We start from the raw sequence: 7,982 nt of genomic DNA, 5'->3' as shown, positions 1-7,982 counted from the left end.
ACTCACTCACTCACTCACTCACTCACTCACTCACTCACTCACTCACTCACTCACTCACTCACTCACTCAATCATGTATTAGCTACTGTTTGTTCATTGTATCAACATTCAAATCGGGAATCTGTAATCCTGGCGAAACGTTGGCTTGGTGATGAACCACGTGTTTTGCTTCATTGTTGTGATGGAAGATCGACGTTCAAATGGTTGATGCATGTCATCGTATCCCAATTGCGTGGATCGATGCTCATGATGTCAATCACTGCATTGTCTGGTCCAGACTCGATTATTAACAGACCGCCGTCATATAGCTGGAATTTGGCTGAGTGCGGCTTTAAACAACAAAAAAACCAAACAACATCACATGAAGCAGTGACATGGTGTTGGGGGGCATATCCTGTAGCCAGTGATCAAACCCTCTGTACTTACGGGGGAATTTAAAGGCTATTCCCTTCAGGGGTGAAATTGTACGACATCACATGGTTCCCCCATTACTGACTGTCAGAAGGAAATGTTCCAGCAAGATAAGCCCAGGCCGCATACTGCATGTGCCACAGTTGACTATCTACAGAACGAAAACTTTACAAATCTCCCATGACCTTCCAAATCCCCAGATATCCAGATCTCATCCTTTCCACCCCCCCACCCCCCCCCCCCCCCCCACACACACACACACAAAAAAAGTGTTATGACCTGGATAGACGCATTTTCTGTACGAGTTACCTGGGATTCCACAATCCCGGTTTGTGGTTTGTGAGAACAACGCCGACGTGAACTGACGTCAACACTCACTGAACTTCACACGTCACACTGTCACACAGGCGCACAAAATAGAATGTGTTTTCCCAAACTGGACCTATTTTTATTAGACATGAAGTGCACACATTCTTATTAATGTTCTTACAAGCATGGGACTTTCTGTTTAGAATTGTATTGCATGGGACGTATCTTGTCCCAAGTCGGCAAGGGTGTAACTTTCTTATTACTGTTTTTGAAGGCGTGTTTTAAGGTCCTCTGAATATGACGTATATTTGCCAACACGAAGTGATACCATTCAACCTGAAGTGCGTAAAACCTTCTTTATAAAGTAGTTTGAGGTACGGGACCTTCTGTTGTAAAGTTGTCTTGCACTGGGCACGCATTATTGAAATATGATTATTGAAACGACGCATCAGCCTTGATGTCTGAGTGATGTCATTGCTTTGGAAATGGCTTTAGATTCCTCATTATGTTAGACCAAGGCAGGTCCTTCAATCTGGTATGGGGTTGTAGTAGGCATGTATTTCACCGAACCAGAGGTAATGGTACGACACTGGAAACGTGATGGTAGGTAATGATTTCTGAGGAGTTCTAGAACTGTTAGTGAGGGGGCTGCTTCTTTTTTTGCAAATTCGTGCAAACACTTTTTTAAATTTATATATGTATGTACATGTATATGCTTGTGTATTACATTACATGTTTTGTTTGTTTTTAATAGTGTATTTGTTATGTTTGTGCAGCTAACCCCAGTTTGCGGTCGCTCATTCCGGATTAACTAGGTTTCGTTGTATTTTCCGGACACTTTCTCTATTTCTTCCGAAACGTATCAGAGTTACATTTAGATTTCAACCAAGACAAGAATCACCATCTTCAAGTTGTTGGGACATTAATGTGAACGTCTTCGTAAACTTTAAATTATATAAATCAATTGTTATTTGAGCTATGTAATCTTATTACTAATGTTTGCATTTTGAATGTAGTCTTGATATTGATGTCTTGGTGTCTCTGTGATTTTCCATTAAATTAATATTGTTGTAATCATGAAAATAATTGGCATTCACTTGCTTACGTGATCGAGGATCGATTGACATATTGCCACACATCTTGTATCGTTACATTTCCATTCCACTTACGAAAGCTTATACCAGAACCGAAAAACACACTTTTAGTAAATTGTGTAGCAAATCCTATGATATTGAGATCAGAACAATATGTGAAACATGTTAAAGGAAGAACAGTTTTCCAAAAGTCAGTAATTCTACTCGAAATACTTTATGTTTTGGTGTTGTTTAATGTCTTTATGTTGTGTGTTATTTTTCAAATAAAAAGTTGTTCAGCACCATACACGTTGTTTATTCTCTATTCGTGTGCGTGTGCTTGTGCGTGTGTGTGTGTACGTGTGCGTGTGTGTGTGCGTGTGCGTGTGCATGTTTCTTTTAACGGAAAAGCTGCCATACTCCCATGAAAAGGACAAGAATGGCCACGGGGTTTCACAAGAGGTCATTCCAGAGGTCATTTCAAGGGTTGTACTTTAGGGGCTATATCAGGGGTTGTTTCAGTGGTCACACAAGACGTCATGCCAGAGGTTATTTCCAGGGTCATACTTTAGGGGCGACATCAGGGGTTGTATCAGGGGTCACACAAGAGGTCGTGCCAGAGGTTATTTCAAGGATCATATTTTATAGGCGAAATCAGGGGTTGTATCAGGTGTTACATAAGAGGTCATGGCAGAGGTTATTTCAAGGGTTGTACTTAAGGAGTGATAGCAGGGGTTGTTTCAGTGGTCACACAAGACGTCATGCCAGAGGTTATTTCCAGGGTCATACTTTAGGGGCGACATCAGGGGTTGTATCAGGGGTCACACAAGAGGTCGTGCCAGAGGTTATTTCAAGGATCATACTTTAGGGGCGAAATCAGGGGTTGTATCAGGGGTCAAACAAGAGGTCATACCAGAGGTTATTTCAAGGGTTGTACTTCAGGGGCTATATCAGGGGTTGTATCAGGGGTCACACAAGAGGTCATGCCAGAGGTTATTTCCAGGGTCATACTTTAGGGGCGACATCAGAGGTTGTATCAGGGGTCACACAAGAGGTCGTGCCAGAGGTTATTTCAAGGATCATACTTTAGGGGCGAAATCAGGGGTTGTTTCAGGGTTCACACAAGAGGTCATGCCAGAGGTTATTACCAGGGTCCTACTTTATGGGGGATATCAGGGAGTGAATCAGGGGTCTCTTACCCGGTCTGTTTGGTCAGATTACACTGTCATAAGGTTATAAGATGTCCCTCACAAAGACATAATACAAGAGTAAAATTTAAAATGTCGAACTTTATTCAGTCAAATTCGCCTCGCTGCAGAGGTCTAGAAGTACAGTTTTGGATCTAATATCCCTACCGTAGTTGCTAACATCTCTTACATTGCCTACACTTGTAAAAGGCATCAGCTCGCCCCTACATGTATATGACGCTGATGTTTTGTATGTTAGACTGTTATTTTGATCATGATAACACTTATCCCACACTTATTGTCTACTTTCCCTATGGTCAGTTTACGATCGCCAGGTCGACAAGGGCAACGCCTTGTTTGTATGTAAGTGGTATATTTTTATTGTCATGTGTTTGCAGATTACGAGTTATTGTCAATGTAAACACATGTTATAAGAAGCATTGTTTTTCATCATATATTTCTTTGTGTAATAATGACAATAGCATAGATCTTGCTTCACCCAACTTCTAGCTGGGGCTCATTGTCATGTCAAACTGTTAACCCGTCAGTCAGTGTGTATCGATGCCATGGTAATATGTGACCTGGGTACTTGTATATGTCAGGTCTGATACAATCACTGTGTATCCATGCCATGGCAATATGTGACCTGGGTACTTGTATATGTCAGGTCTGAATACAATCACTGTGTATCACATGCTGTGGCGTTGTGGTTAACCCTACCTCAAATACACAACCCTACCAGACACACAGAACCCTACCTCACACACACAACCCTGCCAGACACACAGAATCTTATCTCACACACACGACAATACCAGACACACATACTCTTACCTCTCACACAAAACCCTACCAGACACCCAGAACCCTACCTCACACAAACGACCCTACCAGACACACATAACCCTACCTCACACACACGACCCTACCAGACACACATAATCTTACCTCTCACACAAAACCCTACCAGGCACACAGAACCCTACCTCACAAACACGACCCTACCAGACACACATAATCTTACCTCTCACACAAAACCCTACCAGGCACACAGAACCCTACCTCACACAAACGACCCTACCAGACACACAGAACCCTACCTCACACACACGACCCTACCAGACACACAAAACCCTACCAGGCACACACACGCCCCTACCAGACACACATAATCTTACCTCTCACACACGACCCTACCAGACACACATAATCTTACCTCTCACACACAACCCTGCCAGACACACAGAACCCTACCTCCCTCACACAACCCTACCAGACACATAAAGCCCTACCTCACACACAGGACCCTACCGGACACACATAATCTTACCTCTCACACACAACCCTACTAGAAACACAGAACCCTACCTCACACACAACCCACTGGGGGCTATGTCTAGGCTGTACAGTTAATCACCCACCCTACAGCTCAGACTTAGCCTTTAGTGACTGTTTCTTGTGACCCACGTATATAAAAGGTGTTTATATAAACCACGGTAGTAGGGGATATCGGGATAATCAGGAGTACGAAGTTGTAGAAAGTTATCTGCACGTCTTCCCGAAGCAAGAGAGTTAACTGACTTTAAAAGTCCAGTTTCCACCCTTGCCGAACTAGGCTTGAAATCCTCGGTTCGATTGTAGCGGCACCAGCGGTTATTACGAGTTATGTCCCTTCTATGGACCAATCAGATTCCACCTCTCGTATCACTTGCGTTTGACTGAAACAAATCTGATCGAAAATCAAGATCTATATTGTGATAAAACGGATCTTACATCGCGAAGTGAATCAAATCACGTGAGCACCTTGATTAAAATCATAAACAAGATTTGGAATATATGTTGACAACGAGTTGGCAGTGCACATGATTTGCAAATCCTGCAATCGACCGAATTCAGCACGACAGTTTACAAACCGGCGATTTCGTTGCACGATTTTGATTGGACTATGCATAGACACGTTAGCCCAGCCAAAATGTAACTCCATAATACCAGCCTATTTCGGCAAGGATGGAAACTGGACTTTTATAGTCAGTTAACTCCGTTGCCTCGGGAAGATGTAAGCTCCATGTCTGGCATTCGTTGAAGTCAGTTAATTGCAACATGCAACCATTTCTCAATCACTATATACCTGCTAGGGACGTTAACACCACTGTACTGGGATGCTAATATTACTGTATACCGACCTGTGATCCCTAGGGACCTGCTAGGGACGTCAACACCACTGCACTGGGAGGCTAATGTCACTTTATATCGACCTGTGATCCCTTGGGACCTGGAAGGGACGTCAACACCACTGTACTGGGATGCTAATATTACTGTATACCGACCTGTGATCCCTAGGGACCTGCTAGGGACGTTAACACCACTGTACTGGGATGCTGATATTACTGTATACCGACCTGTGATCCTTAGGGACCTGCTAGGGACGTCAACACCACTGCACTGGGAGGCTAATGTCACTTTATATCGACCTGTGATCCCTTGGGACCTGGAAGGGACGTCAACACCACTGTACTGGGATGCTAATATTACTGTATACCGACCTGTGATCCCTAGGGACCTGCTAGGGACGTCAACACCACTGTACTGGGAGGCTAATATCACTTTATATCGACCTGTGATCCCTAGGGACCTGCTAGGGACGTCAACACCACTGTACTGTGATGCAAATATCACTGTATATCGGCCTTACACATAGCCGTGCGTAATCCCTATGGTCTGGACTGGGGACGTTTACGTTACATTATTGTACATCTGTAACATAGTCATGTGTAATCCCTGGGGACCGTACAGGAGATGGGGAGAGGGGTGGGGGACATGGTTGGTTGGGGGAGATGGGGGTGAGGCAGTAAACATATTATGGGCATGGTTGATTAGGTTGGGGGACATTGGGGTGAGGTGGGAACCATATCATGGACATGGTTGATTAGGTCGGGGGACATTGGGGTGAGGCGGGAACCATATCATGGACATTGTTGATTAGCTTGGGGGACATTGGGGTGAGGTGGGAACCATATCATGGACAAGGTTGATTAGGTTGGGGAACATTGGGGTGAGGCGGGAACCATATCATGGACATGGTTGATTAGGTCGGGGGACATTTGGGTGAGGCGGGAAACATATCATGGACATGGTCGATTAGGTTGCGGAACATTGGGGTGAGGCGGGAAACCTGTCATGGACATGGTTGATTAGGTCGGGGGACATTGGGGTGAGGCGGGAAACATATCATGGACATTGTTGATTAGGTTGGGGGACATCGGGGTGAGGCGGGAACCATATCATGGACATTGTTGATTAGGTTGGGGGACATTGGACTTTCTATTTATAAGTTGTCTTGTATTAGGCGTATGTTTTCCCAAGCGGGACGTGAAGTGCACACAACGTTCATATATATAATTGTTAGAGCCGTTGGACTTCCTGTTTAACATTGCTTTTTATAAGATATATGTTTTCCCAAGCCGGAAGTCATGTCATAAGGCCTAGCGTGCATTTTAACTTTCTTATTATCGTGGTTATAGGGATTTTATAAAGTCGCTCTGCATATGTTATTCAACAGGAATGCGTATAACAGAAACCTGAAATAAAGTCATCATTATGTCAGAGCGAGGCCAGGCACTTTATTCTGGAATAAGACTGTAGTAGGCATGCATTTGACCAAACCAGAGTTAGTGGTCAGCACTGGAAATGTGATTTCATGTAATGTGTTCGAAGGAAGTCAAGAGTGGGGATCTACTCCTGTTTTTCCAAGTTCTTTCACACGTGTCTTGTTTTTATGTGCATTTATGTGTTGGTACAAAAGTATATTTGTTGTCATTATTATACTGCTAACTGGTTATTGTCAATGTAAACACACGCGATAAGAACCGTGTATTTTATCACGTATGACTTTCTGCAATAATTACAATAGAATAGTTCTTGCTCTGCTTCTTTTCTAGCTGGGGCTAATGGTCATGTGAAGCTATACTACTAGAGCCCTCCGGATACCCAAACTTACGGACACCTATTCCGGATTAACCAGGTTTCATTGTATTTTGCGAACACTGTCTCTTGAAGTTATCCGAGTCAGATTTAATCAAAGACAAGTATCACCATCTTCAATCTTTCAGGGACGTTACTTTGAAGCAGTTGCTACTTTTACCGTGTGTATTTAACGTACTAGTACACTTTATATCAATGCTTTTGAAATTTGAGTTTTATAATCTTATTACTTATGTTCGTATTTTGCATGTAGTTTTAAAATTGATATCTTGTTGTCTTAAGTGTAATTTCCCTTAAATGTACATTGTTATATTGAATTGACATTTACTTTTCGTAACTGATCGACGGTCGACTGAGCTCTTTTTACTCAGCGTCTTTTCATATATTATTGTATTGTTGAATAAAAAGATGTTCTGCATCATGACAGTTTTTTTTATTCCTATGCGAAAAGTTGTCATATTTGAGGAAACGAGCAAGGTGTTACTTCTGAATAAATAACAAGGAAGTTCGCTGGACATGGTTGTGCAAAAGATAGTTCGGCGCCTCATTCATGAAAAGAACCTCGTTTGTAAGAATGAATGAATGAATATGGTTTTACACCGCTTTTAGCAATATTCTAGCAATACCACGGCAGGGGACACCAGAAATGGGCTTCACACATTGTTCCCATGTCGGGTCTTCGGCGTGATGAGCGAACGCTTTAGTCACAAGGCGACCCGACCGCTCACGTTTGTAAGAAAACTCTGGATTATTAAAACATTTTTTTTCTTCTATTGTACTAGCTATCTGAGCTAAATCACATTGAGTTGTTCCACATCATATTTCAGATTCGAAAAGTTAACAGATGACCAAATTAAACAGAATATAACGTGTGGGTTTAGGAAAATGATGTACTGTAGAATACGTATCGATTAAGAATAATGATGGGTTATAGAACTTGCATCGGTGGGGGATGGCGGGGGATGGGACTGTATGTGTTGACATTGATAAGAATGGGAAGTAAAACATGCATCAGTTCGGGT

This window comes from Haliotis cracherodii, unplaced genomic scaffold (assembly GCF_022045235.1).
Source record: "Haliotis cracherodii isolate W230 unplaced genomic scaffold, xgHalCrac1.p SCAF_27, whole genome shotgun sequence".
Taxonomy (NCBI): Eukaryota; Metazoa; Mollusca; class Gastropoda; order Lepetellida; family Haliotidae; genus Haliotis; species Haliotis cracherodii.
This window is presented reverse-complemented; position numbering follows the sequence as displayed.